At 41.7% G+C, this 19,782-nt stretch overlaps 1 pseudogene; it reads right to left on the bottom strand.

Annotated features, from left to right (window-relative positions):
* Positions 1-1,590: 1,590 nt before the first annotated feature.
* On the bottom strand, positions 1,591-10,137 carry LOC115099584 (annotated as a pseudogene).
* Between the last annotated feature and the right edge of the window lie 9,645 nt (positions 10,138-19,782).

The following is a 19,782-nucleotide window of genomic DNA, read 5'->3' as shown; positions in this document are numbered from 1 at the left end:
CCAGCAACTCTGAAATGCCTAGATACAACCCCCCCAACCCCGGCCTCCAAAGTGCCACCATTGAAACCCCCCCACCCCTGCCCCCTCCCAAAGTGCCTAAATGTAACCCCTCACCCTTCAGCTCCCTTAAGTGCTTCCATTTAAACTCCCCCAGACCTCCAAAGTCTGTAGATTAAAAAACTGCCCCCAAAAAGGTACAGGACTCTCATCCACCATTCCCCCACACCCTCTCCCACCGCTGACCCCCTCCAGTACCCCCTATACCTCAAATTGAATCCTGCATTGAGGCCAGGTGATTCCTTGCACGGTTGGCGACATTTTCCAAAATGGCTGGCTATTTTTAATATGCATGCATATTAGAGATGTGAATCGGAACCGGAATCGGTTCGGATTCCGGTTCCGATTCACATGTGGGTTTTTTTTTTCATCGGGCCCGATCGCGGTTTTGTTTATCGGCTGCGCCCGAGCCGATAAACAAAAAACCAACCCCGACACTTTAAAAATAATCCCTTTGCTTCCCCCACCCTCCCGACCCCCCCCCCAAAAAAAAAACATTTTACAGGTACCTGGTGGTCCAGTGGGGTCCCGGGAGCGATCTCCCGCTCTGCCACTAATAAAAATGGCGCCGATGGCCCTTTGCCCTTACCATGTGACAGGGTATCCATGCCATTAGCCGGCCCCTGTTACATGGAGGGAACACTGAATGGCCGGCACTATCTTTAATGGAGTGGGGTCGGGAGGGTGGGGGAAGCAAAGGGATTAATTTTAAAGGGTCGGGGTGGGTTTAGGGGTTATTTTTGTGTGCCGTTTTTCCCGCCCTACCCCAAAACGATAAGAGAACCCCCACGATCAATATCGTGGGGTTTTCCTATCTTTTCGGGGGAGCCCCCGATTTCTGACGATTTTGAAAATATCGACAATATTTTCAATCATCCGAAGCCCGATTCACATCCCTAATGCATATACACGTGCAAGCTATAAAATCACATCATTCCTGGGTGCAGGCCAATGCACATGGCAAATGCCTGCGTCCACGTGCCCTAGGCAAAACTTCAGCCATGCCGCCCCCCCCCTCGTCTCCGCACACACAATTAACTAACATTGTACATTCATAGGAATAACGAAGTCTGTATTTATAACAACAAATGTATTTGATATGAAAAGGCGAATGATAACGTATAACAACCAGCCTAGCTTCAGGTAGAATACTGTAAATATTCAACAAAATAGAGTGGGAGAATGTAAACCAAGGCTATATTTTTTGTTCAAAAACAACAAAACAATTTACAGTATAGAACAGTCAACAGGATAAAAAGTATAAAATATTCAATCCAAACATAAACAATTTGTGCAACACTTTATACAGGATCTATATTAGAAAGACTGCACATTAGAATTTCACTTTCCTTGCTTTCAGTTTAGCAAATTTAGAAACAAATTTCATCAAGTCAAGGTTTTGTGCAATTTCATTTTCTATTGACAAGGTGGCCAGCCCAACAAGTCCTTGCATCATTGAGGAATGAATATATGTTTTAATCAACTTTAGACTGGAAAAGCTTCGCTCACCACTGGCCACAGAAACAGGAAGGGTTAAGAGATGAGGAGGGCAAGAAATATGTTAGGGAAACTATCTGTCAGTTTATGTCTGCATATAAAGTTCAGTACATCTTGTGGTGATGAGCTCCTTTGAATTTGTCTTGTGATGGCTTCCAATTCACTGCACATATCAGAAGCAACAATATCTTTGGAATCCCCATGTTGTAAAGCTTTCTCCAATTTCAAGCCCTGTTCCAGAATTTCCTTTGATGTACTAATCTGCAAACTGTGAATATTATAGAGGAAGCCAAACATAGAACTAATTTGATGCATCTGTGTGAATCTTTCCTCAACTGATTGCATTGCTGTGTCAAGGACTGCAAAATAAAAGTTCACTTTGAAGTTTTCCTTAACACTCTAGGGTTATCATCTGCTTCTTATGTGAGCTGCTTTTTTTCCCCCCTAATCTGGATTGGATCTGGTTCAAAGCATACTGGTATCTCCAACTCCTCAGCAAGTTCACTTGCATCTAACCAGTGTTTTCGCAAATCCTGCAGCCTAAAAAAGTTTTCTTGGTTCTATTCAGTTGCTAAATGACATTGTGTATGTCAAATTCCTTAATTTGAAGTTGTTTGCTAGTCATATTGATCTAAAAAAGATGTTATGCCTCCAACAAGAGAAACCACAAACTTGAAGCTCGAAATACTTTTTGAAAGAGCTTGTGCCTCTACCCACGAGGTATTGCCAGATGGTCCTGTTAGGGTAGTGTTGACAGCAATTTCAATTAGTGTATCATAGATATCACCTAGTTGATAGCGAAGAGGTTTCAGTGCATGAATTTGACTTTCCAATCTTGTTCCACTCAATGATTTCACTGAAGGGCATGCACATGGCGCATTAGAACTTCCCAATGACGTGCCTAAGCCGATAAATACACACAAACATTTTATACTAGTTTACAGAAAGTCATTGCTTCCAAGCAACATTTAACAGCATTACTAACAACCAAATTCAAAGAATGTGCACTGCAAGGAACAAATAAAGCCCGTGGATTAATATCCAAAATTCATCATTATACACCATTTTCTTTCACTTTCATATTGCTTCCATTATCATAGCCCAGACCACGTAAGTTTTCAATGGGCAATGACATATCTTCTAACTGGCGAAGGATAGTGTCTGTCATTACAGCACCAGTGGTCTCCTGGAGTGGCACAAATCCCAAGAAATGTTCCTTTATGCCTGCAGGTTGAGAATTATCAGGGTCTGAATCAATGTCCACAAAGCGAAGGATCATAGTCATTTGTTCAGCATGGCCTACATCTGATGTACAACCTAAAATGATTGAAAAGTACTTGGCAGCATGAGCAGATATTAGAATTTCCTCTTTGATAGCATTGGATAAAAGCTGAATCAGTTCTTTTTGTACATCTTTGCCAAGGTAGTGGACATGTGTCTCATCGTTTCTTATCTTACAAAGATGCTTATCTATAAGTGAATCAAACAAAGCTAGATAATATATATTCTACAAATTTCAGGAAGTTTCCATTGCCAGGTATGTGCAATCTTGCATGTATTCCCTGGAAGGCCAGATTTTTGCATACCAAGAACTCTCACCAAAGAAATCAGTCATTCCAAGTTTTACTGCCAATACTTTTCTTGTTGTTTAATGAAAAGCAAATTTTCTTCATCAATTGTTTTTCTTGTTTTTCAATTGCAATTCAAGTTCCTTCCACTTTTGAAAGTTCTCCAAGTGTTCACCACTTCTCTCATGCAACGCTAGAATTGCAGATATGTTTCTCCAGTCTTTGGAACCTTTCTTAGCAAGAGACAATGCACCAGTGTTAATGGTAAACAGCATACAACAAAAGCAAAACCCAGAGTCCTTTGACACAGAGTACTGTAGCCATGGACGAGGAATTTTGTCTCCATTGCCAAGTCTCCTTTTGTAAGCAGAGGAAGTATTGGCTTGTGTCTTGGCTGCAGCCTAGATCAGTCTAAGCAGGCAGGCTGGATCTGGTCAGTATTAGAGATGTGCTTCGTTTTTTTCTACCGGGTCGTTTTTCGGTTGGAATACTTCGTGGTATAATTCGGGTCTTCTCGTTTCGTTTTCGGTTCGTTTGCCCGAAAACGAAACGAGAAACCCGAAACCGGACCGAAAAACGAATCGGTAATGAAGCGAAAAAAAAAAACCACCCCAAGCATTTAAAAACATTTTTAAGCATTTTCGTACATATATAACAACCCCCCCCCCATCCCGATCCCTCCCCAAGACTTACGAAGATCCCTGGTGGTCCAGCGGGGTCCCGGGGTCCATTTTCCCTCCGTGCCCTCCGTGCCCGGTGTGCTGTGCTGCAAGCCGTGCGCCTCAAAATGGTGCCAAATAGCCCGAACTACCATGTCACAGGGGCTTTCGGCGCTATTCTTCAGCCCCTGTCACATGGCCATCGGCGCCATCTTGTGCTCCTATCATGTGACAGGAGCTGACCAATGGCGCCAAAAGCCTCTGTGACATAGTATGGGCAAAGGCTATCGGCGCCATTTTGGTTACTGGCAGCTGAAAACGAAATCGCTTTCGGACCCTTGCTGGACCCCCAGGGATTATTGGCAAGCCTTGGGGGGGTCAGGAGGGGGCTCCTGACCCCCCCCAAGGCTTGCCAATAATCCCTGGGGGTCCAGCAAGGGTCCGAAAGCGATTTCGTTTTCGGCTGCCAGTAACCAAAATGGCGCCGATAGCCTTTGCCCATACTATGTCACAGAGGCTTTCGGCGCCATTGGTCAGCTCCTGTCACATGATAGGAGCACAAGATGGCGCCGATGGCCATGTGACAGGGGCTGAAGAATAGCGCCGAAAGCCCCTGTGACATGGTAGTTCGGGCTATTTGGCACCATTTTGAGGCGCACGGCTTGCAGCACAGCACACCGGGCACGGAGGGCACGGAGGGAAAATGGACCCCGGGACCCCGCTGGACCACCAGGGATCTTCGTAAGTCTTGGGGAGGGATCGGGGGGTGGTGTATTATAGTGAATTTAAATGTTTGGGGTGGGTTTTAATAAAAAAAAAAATTTGTGCCCCCTCTCCCCAGGCAAACCCGAAAACGAATTTTCCCCCGAATTGCGGGGAAAATTTCATTTCCGGTTTCGGGGGCTCCGAAATAACGGCGTTTATGTCGTGTTTCGGATACTCCGAAACAGAAACGAAATAGGAAATTTCGTTAAATTTCCTAAATAGGGCGAAAAACGAACCACATCTCTAGTCAGTATGGCACGGACCATGGGGTGGGAAAGGTCCATGGGGTTGGTCAGTCACAAGTCTCTTCTTCTTCTCAGTGCCCTGTTGCGCTGCTCCTGCTCTGCTCCCCTTCAAGTATGCACACAGCAGAAAGCATGAGCTTCCCTGCTGCATCTGCACATTCAATTACAGGTTCAGCCTCAGCCAGCCTTGTTTGCAGAGGGGAGGAGCACTGACTTGCCAACGGTTTCAGACCTGAAGGAGGGCCTGGGAAGCAAGCAATTCATGCGGCGCCATGGAGGGATTGAAATGAAGGTTGAAGTCATCTTTGAGCCGGTAGAGCACGTAGCAATTAGTTGCCGTCAGGTCGGAACTCAGGTGAGGAGGACAGATGGGTCAGTCATGCTGCTCACACTCGTCACTTCCAGTTTACTGAGCCAGAGCCTGTCATGAAATATCCTGCACAGCTGGCAGCTGCTGCTGAGTTGCCACTACTGCTGCCAGCGCCGCAGCAGCGGTTGCCTCTTCTCTGGCAGCATGGCATGATGTCAGTGGCTCTTGCTGTGTGCCGTGGCTGCTGGCCCTGTGCCCCTGGTGCCCTAAACCCCTGCCTAGTTCACCAAGTGCTTCCGGCAGCCCTGCACGTGCCGATTTGAAAGTTATCATTCCTGTTTGACGTGCTGAAGGCCACAAGAAGCAGCAGTGAGATTTGAACCCTGGTATATAAATGAAAAATATATCACTTTTTATTTTATTTCATAACAGACCAACACAATATTTCTATACCAAAATGAAACACATCAAGAAATTATGAACAACCACCCTACAAGAAACCTCAAGATAAGTAACATAGTAAGTCTCTATTCTATTATACTTTTACAATGTTACAAAATATTAAAAAAAAAAAAAAAAACTAATTTGAAAGAAAATGTGAGACCATCTGTGTTTTTTTTGGTTTTTTTTTAATATTAGGCCAAGCAATATATCCATCCACAAAGAATTCTGATAAAGCCAAAAGAAAAAGCAGTGATACCTTCACAAAGAGGGCCCTACACACAGTAGACAAAAATTGTGAAAGCATGTGGCATGATAATTATACTGAAGATAACTGTGATTCAGTTGGGCTAGTAAATAATTGTATATTCAACCCTTTTGAAAATACACCTGTAGAATCTGAACCAATGAGAAGATAGGATCATGAATTAAATAAATGTAATGGTTTACTTCATTCAAAGGAATTTCAGTTTATTAATGTGGAAAGACTAACTTCATTCAGAGATGCTCAAGATATTATATGACAAGGCATACAGCAAGTTCTAGATGAGATAAGTAACAGAGTTTCACCTAGTGATTATGTACAGGTGCATTTACCTGCTACACGTTTTCATAATTCTTTTTATTCAGGAAAGTTAAATCCTGAAGATCTAGATGCTGAGGATTTCTTAGATCAGGTTAGTAAACTCTTGCAGAGTTATAGAGAAATACAGGTCAATGAGACATTCCATGTTGTACTTGTGATAAGGAACAAAGAAGGAGGTACATTTAGGGTTTTAAGGTCTATTCTAATCAGTCAAATTATATGTAAAAAGAAAATGCATTTAATAGACTTGAATAACATAGGTAATAACCCATGCTTCACAGGGAGCCTCACAAGAGAAAGAGAATTGTAAACGAGCAAGGAGATGAATCTAAAACTGTTAAAAGCTGTACAGACCAACAAGGTATTGTATAACTGAAGGTAATCCTTGGTCTCTCACATCACAAAGAGAGACCTATAATATCTTATCTAACTATAAATACTCAATATATGTTATACTACAAAAGGACAAAACAAACACAAAACAAAATTTTTCACAAAAAACACATTCTATTAACGATTAAATAATTTCAATTACGTATTTTAAAAGCATTGCAATAGATAACATTGCAATACATAATGAAACATTTCTCTAAACCAGTTGAAAATGACATTGCAGTAAGGTAACAGCAGAATGTGATTTTGCCATTATGAGGAAATATTGTCAGTTGAAGATGACATTACAGTAAGGTTATTTTCTGAAACAGTTTATGTGAGTTTGTAGAGAAATTGTTGTAAGCAAGCCTAGGGGTGCAGGGACCTGTCTGCTACAGGACACTTTTAGCTGCCCTCCCACCGTACTTCAGATCCTAAGTCAGGAAAAAGACAATATATTCTCCTCAGAAATAGCCTTTTATTTATCAGATTTGGCTGGATTTAGCATATAGAAAATAATAATTCCTGTCTCTAACATCCTGGCCACTAAGCACCAGTTTTCCTTAAATTAAGTTTTGTACCATGGATGGTCACAAACATGCCATAAACCTTAGCCTGCAAAATATTAATACTTATGGCTAATTTACTTATCCCTGGACCCAACTTCAGGCGTTCTCCCCTGTTTACCTCTGAAGCAGACTCTGGCTGGAAAGCTGGAGAATGTGGGCAGGTGAGGAGACTAGACTCTGGGATGGGGTCTGACAGAGCTACCGTCTGTCTGGGCTTGCTTCTGGGTCCTTTCCTCTACTGGCAGAGCTGTCGGGCTGCTCTCAGCTCCATCACCTCAGACTGCTCACCACTGTCTCTTATCAGAGCATCTCCTCTCTCTGGCCTCCTGGCCACTCCTAGTCTTTACCTTCTTTGATAGCAGGGAGTGCTGGTCTGCTTCAGATTCTCCTTTTGCTCTTCCTTAGGGTACGCTTCCAGCCTCCAGGGGGTCTTTCACTTCCAGGGTTACTCCTTTCTCCTTATTTGCTCCCCTCTTATATTTTCCAGCTGATAAATATGCATAAGCTCATCATGTGGTGGGTAGAGGGTCTTTGCTGTATTGCATGTCTTTTCCCCCTCCCCATTTCTTTTGGGGAGGGGGGGGGGAACTGCCATGTCTGTATGCAAAGCTTTGTACCAGAGTGTTTTTCTCTGTCTCAGACTGCCCCCTCTCTTCCAAGGATGGGGGTCTTTTCCAATCTCTGGACTTGCCTTGGCTGGTCCCTGACACCTGGTTGATGAACTTAAGTTGCATTGTCCCTCTGCCTTGCTTTTTATTTACATAGGAGCAAACAGGCAGTTCTAGATAAAGTATCCTTCAGTGTAAAGTTCTCATCAGGGAAAGGTTTCTTCTTTTTTCACTAAGCTATGATAGTGCTTTTGGGGCCTGTCAGTATTTGGCCTGTACATTTCTTGGCTATTATGATTTATATTTGGTGATTCAGTGGTAAAACATGAGATATCTCCCTATATTTCCCCCATCTTAAGTGGAATGAGCCAGCAATGGAGCTTATTTCACTTAAGACCAACTATTGGCTACTAAGCAGGCTTCAGCTGTTTGACATGTATGACTACCAATGATTGTTAAAAAAGGGAAATGCAGACTAACTTCAGTATATGGGTGCCAAAAAATAGTTATATCACATTTGTTAAAGTTTTTCATTTTTTAATTTTTAATTTTCTTTAGAAATTCTTGTTGATGTTAATGCCGCATCAGCAAGCCTGTCGGCGGCATTAACATCAACAAGAATTTCTAAAGAAAATTAAAATTAAAAAATTAAAAACTTTAACAAATGTGATATAACTATTTTTTGGCACCCATATACTGAAGTTAGTCTGCATTTCCTTTTTTTTTACAGTTGTTGTTTTATGTGGGATTGCTTCGGCTCTTTTTTGGATATTTGACTACAAATGACGACGTCATCAACATGAGGTAGGAATAATGCAACAATGATAATAGTCATGATACTTATAAGGAATCATAATAGTAATAATAAAACAGGAGTGATGTAATAATGTAATAGATAGGATAATAGTGAATAAATCATTGTTATAATGAGGAAAGGCAAAAAGTATAATGAAGAAAAATAAATGGGGAATATTAACAGGAAATCTATATGGGTGATAAGAAATAAGGAAATAATATAATTCTCTCGTGGTGCATGCTGTAAAAATATGAGGTAGGGACATCATCTCAGACTTGAGGTAGAGTGTAAGTGTGTGCAGCCCTCCTTCCCTGGTCTGGAAAGTGACAGTGTGATCACTGAGTGTCCGGTGCCTCATACCTGTTCCAGAGATGGGGACTGTGGGAGGTTTCGAAAGCACATAGCTTTACAGGGAGATCTTCCCCATGTGTGTCTCATTAGGGTCCTTACTCTTTTGAAGAGGGTGATTGAGAATAGGATGTGGGCTACAATCACCATGGCTAAGGCAGGTAAGGCATAAGACAGTACATATTCAGTTTGTAAAATATCTTCATCTCTGGAATCATAATTGTAGTCAGCAATTTCTGCTGTGTCTTGGTCTACAGATAGTTCCACAATGAGAGAGTCTTTATAGCCTAAAAGATATAGCAGGTTTTCATTGAAGTTGATTTCATGGCCCTGAAACACATCTAGAATTTCTACCTCTGTGGGAACTGGGTCTGGTTCTAGGTAGTATAATGACACATCCCTTACAGTAACTATTGAGTTTTTTAAGTACTGTGACTAAAGAAACATTACAGTAAGGGAACTTTACTAATAACATTATGCTTGTTAGAAATAGCAAGTTTTTTTCGGAGGGGTGCCAACTAACCAAACATTATTTACAACAGCAACCTTAGTTTCGGTGAATTCATCATACTTTGTCATGGTAATCTTACATTTCTCTCGGACTTTGTCCAAGAACAAAACACACAGAGCTTTTGTAGTATCCTTAAGGAAAGGTTACCAGGACATAACCAATGTATGTCCTTTGTTTGTTAGCATAGGCCTAAATTAGGAACTAAATATTGCTGTGGGTTATAGCTCTGATAGGCTAGAAGGGCAAGGGTGTCTACACACAGACATACATTGGTACCTACATTAATTACTTGTTTCAATTGGTAAACATTCTCAGGTAAAATGAAAGGCAAATTTAAAACATATGCAACCTCCATATTCTCAATGTCCACATGCAGAGGTATAGCATTACCCATATGATAAGCAATCTGGACCTGGACAGACTCGATGTTACTTTGGGTAATTTTAGCGAAGGCATCTGTAATGACATCTGGAGAGACTTAAAAGGTTGGAATCTGTCATTTCATTAAGTTATTCATTCTGTTATTCAGCTCTCTAAACAAGTCATTGGTGAGCACTTGAATGGGCTAGATGAAAGTACAGTCTTTTCTCAGCATGGTTTTAATGATGGTAATATCCTCTCAGTTATGCTCAATTGCTTGAGAATGTTGGTTAACCAAGGTGATAGTATTACTTAGTGTTTTACCTTGAGAAGTTAACTGTTCTTGTTGGTATTGTACCTGTTTAGAGATACTTTTCATATCATCCTGCAACTCTTTAACAGTGTTCTGCAAATTCTTTACGGAAACTGCATTGGCAATGGACATGGATGCACCAAAGAGGGAACCCAGGGCAGAAAAGATAATGGATCCAGCAGTTAGTCCGATAAACCTTTTAGGTCGGTCTAAGTCTTCTAATGGGCTGGATTATAATTTTGTCCAATTGGTTAAGAATGTTCTGAACGTTCTGGGTAGCATATTTGATGATCCTTGAACCAAGCTTTAGTTGCAGGCAAATGCAGGTTAGTGAAGTTAAAATGTTTCTGGATCACATGTTGGGGGTCCAGCAACACAAAGACTTTCTGGGTGACAATCTGCGTGATGAGAAAACCTGGGGTATCTTGTATCACGATGCCAGAGAAAGGACCAGGCTTGACCAGTTTGGCAGCTTCTGCTCCTATCATCAGCAGCACTAGGATGATCACCCTGAGGGACTGGCTCTTGATCTAAAAAACAGTAGAGAACTACTCTTCTGCTTTATTGTTAATGTCGGTGTCACTGGGCACAGCATTTTCATCCACAAATTTACAAGGGTGACAAGGTTTGAGCTGGTTAATATGGACCCATTTAAGGACATCTTCACCATCAGGATTTGTCTTAATTTGAATAAGATACGCGACTGGTGATACTTTATCCACAATTACAAAAGGTCCTTTCTAACTAGACAAAAATTTGCTTTGTTTGGATTTGTTTTTACTGTAATTATAGTAAAAGACCTTGTCTCCAATTTTATACTCTTTAGAGGTAGCTTTCAAATCATAATAGACTTTTCTACCTCTGGCATTTGTCTCCAAATTCTTTTGGTCATAGGAAAAAGTGTTTTGCAAATGTTCCCACAGATGGGTAACATATTCATGTGCAGTTGTAGCACTAGCCAAATTAACATCCTGTGTCCTATAAATTAGGGATATTACCATCATTAAAACCAAATGCATAGGTAAGATCATTTCTTTTCCTGTCATCATCATCTCAAATGGGAAAAACCCCATAGTATAGTGTGGTGGGGCTCAGATAGCCAATAACACTAGGGGTAATTTGATATCCCAGTCCTTACCTGATGTAGACACATACTTCTTTAGAATGCTGATTATGGCTTTCTGTGTTCTCTCAACTTGTCCTGAGAATTGGGGGCGAATTGATATAAGAACATAAGAAAATGCCATACGGTCAGACCAAGGGTCCATCAAGCCCGGCATCCTGTTTCCAACAGTGGCCAATCCAGGCCATAAGAACCTGGCAAGTACCCAAAAACTAAGTCTATTCCATGTTACCATTGCTAATGGCAGTGGCTATTCTCTAAGTGAACTTAATAGCAGGTAATGGACTTCTCCTCCAAGAACTTATCCAATCCTTTTTTAAACACCCCTATACTAACTGCACTAACCACATCCTCTGGCAACAAATTCCAGAGTTTAATTGTGCGCTGAGTAAAAAAGAACTTTCTCCGATTAGTTTTAAATGTGCCCCATGCTAACTTCATGGAGTGTCCCCTAGTCTTTCTACCATCCGAAAGAGTAAATAACCGATTCACATCTACCTGTTCTAGACCTCTTATGATTTTAAACATCTCTATCATATCCCCCCTCAGTCATCTCTTCTCCAAGCTGAAAAGTCCTAACCTCTTTAGTCTTTTCACACCCAATAGTTTCCACATTTGTTTAATTACATGTCCAGTAAAATGGGGCCTTGGTCTGAGTCTACTTTCATAGGCAGAACCAGTGACTGAACACTTGATTCAAGAGTAGGGTGGCTGTGATCTCAGCAGTGTTGTTAGGGGCAGGTATGCTCTCTACTCACTTCATAAACAGGCAGGTCACTATGAGCATATATTTGTTACCTCTAGAGGATCTGTCAACAGGCCTGACCCAATCTACTTGAATATCGGTCCAGGGCATGGTAATACCTCAAGTCCATAAGGATGCTCTGTGTATGGGTGAAGAGGGCTAGAACCTGCAGCAGGTGAGACAACCTCATGTGTTTTGTGAGGTTATAAAGAATAAAATCACAAAACATTTAAATAGACATAATTTGATGGGACACCCAAGGGATATCTTGCCTCACAAATCTACATTTTTTTTGAAGAGGTGAATAAACATGTCAACAAAGGTGAACTGATAGATGTGGTGTATTTGGATTTTCAGAAGGTGTTCGACAAAGTCCCACATGAGATGCTTCTAAGAAAACTAAAAAGTCATAGAACAGATGTTTTTTTTGTACTGCTAAACCTTAGATTCATCAAAATGCTATTAGCGGAAATAGTGCCTGCAATAAAAGGGGGCGTGGTTAGGCTAATTTTCCTGCCATAGGTAAATTTCACAACACACGCTATATTTATCACATCCATGCTATTTTTCACATCGCACACTGAGTAATCCACCGCAAGTGCCTTAACGACTGAAAAGGTTTTTATTGCAAATGGCAGTTCAGGCTGCTGGAAAGAGAGAGAGAGAGAGGGGCCAACATTAAGTTTACTATTCATACCACTGTAAGAGGGCGCACTAGTAACTTGGTGTGCGTTTTGGGGGGTGGGGTAGGTTTTTGGGGTAGTTTTACATACACAATCAGAAGAATGAACAGCAAATTTGACAGCAGTGAAGATTTTCTCTCATTTAGCGTAATGAAAGTTAAAAGAAGAGTAGATTGCAGCTAGGGCGAGAGTGCATCAATCTAGTGTTGGAGTCATTTTTTTTTTGTTACTTTTGCTGCAGATATATATAGAGGTTAGGCCGTTTAGATTCAGAGTTTTCTCCCAGGCACAGACTAGTTTGAAGGCCACAGGCAAGAGTCTGTTTATTTAGTTATTCCACTAGGTCTATGATGGGAAGGCCGGCAACTAAAGCCTGAGAGAGAAAATGAAGGCCACATAGCTGAGCCTGAAATTTGATAAGAAATTAGAGGGATAGAACACCTCTGCTTTCACAAGTATTCTTTAGTGTATAAGGAGAGACAGCAAGAAGAGGGAGAGTGTGCTGGACGTGAGAGCACAGGCTGATCCTTTGGAAACATGTAAGCTTTTTATATTTAGCAGTTGTTATTGTCTACCATGACTTCTTCTGTAGGATCTGATTTTATTTGTTCTATCCTCCTATTGCTCAAATAAACTTACTTTCCTACCTGGAACCATGATGTACTGAACCAAAGTTTGTGTGTGGCTCTTTGTGAAGGTGATAAGATCCTAGGTTCAAGCCCCCAGGTATAATCCCAGTAATTGTTTGTAGCTATTTGTGCAGGGGATAATCTCCTGGGTTCACCCAGTAATTATGTGTGTTTATATGGGATAAGCCCCTCAGGTAGCCCCAGTGTAAACCTCGGTGAGATTAGCCCCCCCTTCCCCAGGTCAGAGCTCCTGGGCAGAATACCAGTGTGCATGGTCTAAACCCATAATAGCTAGGTAGAGTGTACATTGTACAAATCAACTCTTCTTTTACTTTCATCACTCTAAGTGACAGAAAATCTTCACTTATGTCAATTTTGCTGTTTGTTCCTCTGACTGTGTATGAAAAACTGCCCCCTCAAACTCACCCTGAGTTACTAGTGCCCACTCTTATAGTGGTATAAATAATAAATTTACATGTTGGCCTCACTCTCTCTCTTTCTCCCTCTCTTTCATGTCAAAGCCCTAATGATAAATGACCCTCCAAATTTGGAGAAAAAATGCATATTTACAATTTTATCAGCCTACACTTTTGTCAATAAAAATAAGGAATATCCAATTGGCCATCTACAAATCATTTATGACAAATTCAGCCCATTCTTAAACTACTTTGGATTTGTTAAAACCAAAGGGGCGGATTTTAAAAGGCGCGCGAATAGCCTAGTTTTGTTTGCGCTCCAGGCGCAAACAAAAGTATGCTGGATTTTAGTAGATACGCGCGGAGCCGCGCGTATCTGCTAAAAACCTGGATCGGCGCGCGCAAGGCTATCAATTTTGTATAGCTGGCGCGCGCCGAGCCGCGCAGCCTACCCCCGTTCCCTCCAAGGCCGCTCCGAAATCGGAGCGGCCTTGGAGGGAATCCTCTAACGCCCTCCCCTCACCTTCCCCTCCCTTCCTCTACCTAACCCACCCCCCCGGCCCTGTCTACACCCCCCCCTTACCTTTCTCCGGGGATTTACGCCTCCCGGAGGGAGAAGTAAATACCCGCGCGCGAGCGGGCCTCCTGCGCGCCGGGCCGCGACCTGGGGGCGGGTACGGAGGGCGTGGCCCCGCCCCGGGCCACCCCGGGCCGTAGCCACGCCCCCGTACCCACCCCAAAACGCTGCCGACACGCCCCCGAAACGCCGCGACGACCGGGCCCGCCCCCGACACGCCCCCGACACGCCCCCCACGGAGAACCCCGGGACTTACGCGAGTCCCGGGGCTCTGCGCGCGCCGGGAGGCCTATGTAAAATAGGCTTCCCGGCGCGCAGGGCCCTGCTCGCGTAAATCCGCCTGGTTTTGGGCGGATTTACGCCCCAAAGTGTATGCCCCATGAAAGTTTTTCCCAGTGTCACCCGTACATGTGGGTGATAAACTCATTTCTGCTGTGTTGTATATGTGCTGACAACTGGCAGCAGGAAATATGCATCCACACAGATGAGGAGAGAGCCCTCTTAGGAACTTGGTGCACTGTAGAGATGAATATGGCTATTGCAAAAGGGCATACAGTGCCTGAAAAATTTGAAATCTGGCTTTTTGAACACAAATCTGACTGCCTCTTTTCTGAATACATAAAAATGCACCTCTGTCAAGAAAAGAAAGGTTTTCCCCAGTGGTATGCCAATGTAGAAAAACAAAACGATTTCTATAAAAAAGGTGTGGTTTTACATGCAGACCAGGTAAGGATGAACCCTGCAAAGCATTAAATTGCTAAGCTTTTCTTAAATTGCTGTAGGTAAAATTTGACCAAATAACAAATCTACCCAATACAAGTATTGTGAGACATCCTGACAATCTTTATAGTTATTTGTTTTCACCTGAATGTAAGTTTCATCATCTGGATTATTGATGATAAACAGCTTGTGTGTCATTCAAAAGACTGCAGCACACTGCTAGGTAATAAAAACATTTTCTTTGCTTGTTTTACAACATTTAGAGCTGTACAGGCTGCTTGACAGTATGCAAGAATGTTGTTTGTACCATGAGGTGTAAACTAAATTAAAAAAAATTACAAAAAATCCCCAATGAAAAACAGAGTCTGAGATTTTTGCGAGTCAAGAGGCAACTAGATTCCCCCTTTGGGAGATCAGGTGCACTCATGAGTGAGTTACTCAAAGATGAGCATATCACAGAGTTTCAACTGGCTGGGCCTAAAACATATGGCTACATGCTGTCAAGTGGAAAAACTATATGAAAATGAAAGGGATTTTGCTAAATATAGAACACTATAAAAAAAATATCAATTTTACTAGCTTGAAAAATCTACTCTTTGTATATAAACCTGAGTACATGGACACAAGCCAAAAAAATGATACAGGTACCATAAGAAACAAAAAAACCATGGACGATAAAGACTGGTGTGCTTAAGAAAATAGAAACGGTTGTATAGGATAAAAGATGGCTTCAATATGCTGCCCTATGGATACTGAAACTGTGGATATGTGCTGGCAATATCCCCTTTCTTGTATTTTAAGTGGACCATCAAATACCAGCAAAAGCTTCTTATTTATTAGAACACGCAGGTTTTGGTTGACTGATATGCCTAACAATATCATGTAGTTTTACAGTTATTGGCAGTCTTTATACAAGGAAATGCTATGAAAATATCCTTTTATTCCATTTATGGATTCTTTGCTTGATAATTTTAATGATGATAAATTGCTTCCAACTAATAAAGTAAACATGGTTATTGCAGATGATTTGATGGACTCTGATTGTAAAAATGGTGACATCAAGAAGACCTTTACCAAATATGTTCATTACAGAAATGGAATAAGTATATATATTGAACAAAATGTTCTATCAAGGCAAAACAAACCAAGTTATAGCTTTAAATACCTAATATATGGTACTCTTTAAAAACTCTAGATAAGCTACAAAACACAGTTCTAGCCAGTCAGATGTACCCCAGTAAATCAGAATTCTTTTTAGAATTTTTTGAGGATGCCACCAGAAAGCTGTATGGCTATCTTGTCATGGATTTAAATGCTATGATATCAGCAGCTTAGAGACTGAGGACAGATATCTTTCCACCAGACTGAACCATGGTATATTGTGAAAAAGTATATGTCCTCTATAGAAAGAAGTGAATACATATTCTCCTCTCTCACATCTATTTGTGTGTCTCAGACAACATGTCTAGTTGTATAAAGAAGAACCTGATTCTTTTAAAACTTTTAGTTCAAGCCTCTCTGCACTGGAGAAAAACTATTCTTAATATAGCTTTTAATGATTTAATGTGGATCATAGCAGAAATCACACTAAACACTCTGAAAGGTAACATACCTTTATCACAACAACAGATAAGTGTCTTGAAAAGGAAACATTATGCCATAAGGAATCTGGGTGATAAAAGGGTACCCCTCAAAAAAGAAAAAGAAGCTGGTGAAACAATTGGTTTTTTTTTTAATTGGTCCCCTGTTAGGTTTTGCATTGCCACTCATCACGGGCCTTTTGAGCTAAGCACTAGTAAAGTACACAGAAAAAATATATGTGGTGCACATAGTCAACAATTCAATCATTTGGGAACTCCTTCAAGCCTATAGGAACCATTCCTGCTCAGATGAAGAAATGAGAGGTATTCTTCAAAGCTCTAGTATGTCTGAACATGAAAGGGACAAATGCCATTCCAAAGTGCTACAGTGCTATCTGTTGTTTAATAGACATGGCGAAATGTAAAAAGAAAAAAATAAACGTATATCTACCAGTGAAGGATGATACACTGGCAGTGTCTTTTCTAGAAAACATTAGCCCCCCTCCCCAGACCCCATCCTTCTGGAGGTGTTAAACAGCATCAGCATGTACCATAGAAAAAATGCAGATGTACTGCTCAATAAACAACGTTTCATCCTGGGAGGGTAATGAGACTTTTGTATACATGGGAAAGACTATCAGTGATTCTAAGGATTGGGGAGAGCTCATGCAAACCCTGGCAGAACTAAATATGCATGGTCATGGGTCACCTGTCCAACAGGGATCTGCAGGCACAACTCAAGGAGAATCCTTTAGTGACAACTTCTGAAAAGGTCACAAAGACTGTGAAGCCTAAAGAACCCTTTTCCCATAAAACACATTAATTTCTTCATACTGATGGTTTAATATATTATAATATATTTTCAATAAAAATGCTTAAAAAAAGACTATGGGCATTTTTTTCATTCCAAAACCCTCCCACTAGAGGGGATGATTATATTTAGGATTCCCATAACATTTTTGGTAAAGAACACACAATCTGGGGATTATGAAACAGGCTGCAAAATGATCTAGACATGCATTATTTTCTCTGTTCTTTACAAATTGTAAAATTACATAATTTTACATTATGGGGTAGATTTTAAAAGGGTTATGTGCATAAGGTATGCTCGTAACCCTTTAAAATCCCCCTGCGCGCACCAAGCCTATTTTGCATAGGCTCAGCGGCGCGCGCAAGCCCCGGGACACACATAAGTCCCGAGGCTTTGCTAGGGGGGCGTGTCAGGGGCGGCGTGACTTTCAGGGCATTCCGGGGGGGCATGGTTCAGGCCCAGGGGCATTTCGGTGGCATGGCCGTGGCCTCCAAAATTGCTCCCAGGCCGGGGAATCGCGCAGGGGCAGCCAACCGGGGCAAGCTTAACTTTCGAAATAAAGGTAGGGGGGGTGTAGATAGGGTTGGGGGTGGGTTAGGGAGGGGAAGGTGGGGGGAGGCTGAAGGAATGTTCCCTCCGAGGCTGCTCCAATTTCGGATGCGCCTCGGAGGGAACGGGCAGCGCGCGCAGGGCTCGGCGCACGCAAGGTGCACAAATGTGCATTCCCTTGCGCGCGCCGACCCCGTATTTTATAAAATGTTTAAATCTTATAAAATCTGGCATACTTTTCTATGTTTTTAGAGTACAACAAAAATATTTTCAAAAGACATCCCTTTACAGTGCTGATGTAGGAAAAACACAAAATGATAACCACAAGCCATGTATAGTGGAGGCTTCAACTGTCTGTTGTGGTATAAAACAACCTCATAATGGAGTAGATTTTAAAATGTGCGCGTGTGCGGCCATCCATGTGCGAGTGCTTCCCGGTGCACGAACATGGACACGCTGATTTTATAACATGCGTGCACTGGCACGCGCATGTTATAAAATCAGGTGGTCTTGCGCACATGCATGCCGTATTTTATAATCTGCGTGCGCATGTGCGTGCACTTTTGTGAAGTCTGCACGGCGACACAATCGGCGAATCCCCAGTTCCCTCCAAGTCCACTCCAATTAAGGAGCGGACTGGGAGGAAATTTCCCTAACCCTCTGCTAACATTCCTTCCCCTTCCCCTTCCCCTTCCCCTTTCCTCCTCTCCTCCTCTCTCCCCACCCCCTAAACCCATCCTACCTTACCTCTTTTTTTTTTTATTTTGTTACTTGTTGCTCCTCTGGAGCAGAAGTAATTTACGTGCACCAGCCGGCTGCTGGCGCACACTTCCCAGGGACAGCCCCTCCCCACCCCCGGCCCGCCCCCTTTTTAGGCCCTGGCACTTATTCGCATACCGTGGTTTACGTACAATGCCGGGCCCATTTGAAAACTCACCTGGCGCACGTAAGGCCAGGCAACGTGTGTAAACCCTGGGATTTACACGTGCAGGGGTTTTGAAATCTACCCAAATGTTTATTGAAAAAGTTCATAATACTTTTAGGAAAATGTAAACTATCAGGGGATTGTCTGTACGAATTGAAAAATTCTCCTATGCCTTTCTCAGCCACATAGATGGCTAACCAGTGTTCTCCAGGTAAATGATGGGGCTGAGTATCTATCACCAAACTTGTGGATTTTCTTGATATTTGTATATCTGGTAGCCAGTCACTTGGAAGGACATCTAAAAAGGATTTTGCAACATGCAGGTTCTCCTTTAAAATACAAAAGATCTGTATGGTGTTCATTATCACAGAAAAGAAAAAAAGAACATTCCTTCCATGATTAATTTCTATCATATTGTTAAAGAAACTGTGTACAAGCATATTCACTGTGTGGCAAAATGGATTTCAACTCAAAGATTACCAGTTGTAGTCAAGTAATGGTCCATGCACTCTTTTTTGGGCAATAGATCAAAGGCCAGTAAGGTGTACATTTTGTAATACTTAAGATAATTGATCAGCAGCACATTGTCTTTCAAATATTTATCCATTACTTGAACCAATTACATGTATTCTTTCACAGAGTATCTATTTTCAAAATCAGGTTGGAGAGATTTTCTGGGGACTTATTCTCCATCCACATACAGAACACCAACATTAATATCATAATGTTTAAAATTTAAGGGGTTTTTCGTGTAATTACCCTGAAAACATTGTTAATTACCCTTAAAACATTGATAAAGAGCGGTGAGAGACTTCTCTTTATCAATTGCAGGACCCAGATTATGGAACCTATTACCAACAGAATTAAGGCTACAACAAGACAGAACGAGATTCAGGAAGGAACTAAAAACATTTTTGTTCTGCCAGGCATATGAGAGTGAGGCCAAATAAGGGAAACGTTAAACCTTTTATTATTGATAGAAATGATTGTTTTTAGTTGTATTTTTAAATTTTTTATTA

This window comes from Rhinatrema bivittatum, chromosome 9, assembly GCF_901001135.1.
Source record: "Rhinatrema bivittatum chromosome 9, aRhiBiv1.1, whole genome shotgun sequence".
Taxonomy (NCBI): Eukaryota; Metazoa; Chordata; class Amphibia; order Gymnophiona; family Rhinatrematidae; genus Rhinatrema; species Rhinatrema bivittatum.
This window is presented reverse-complemented; position numbering and strand designations above follow the sequence as displayed.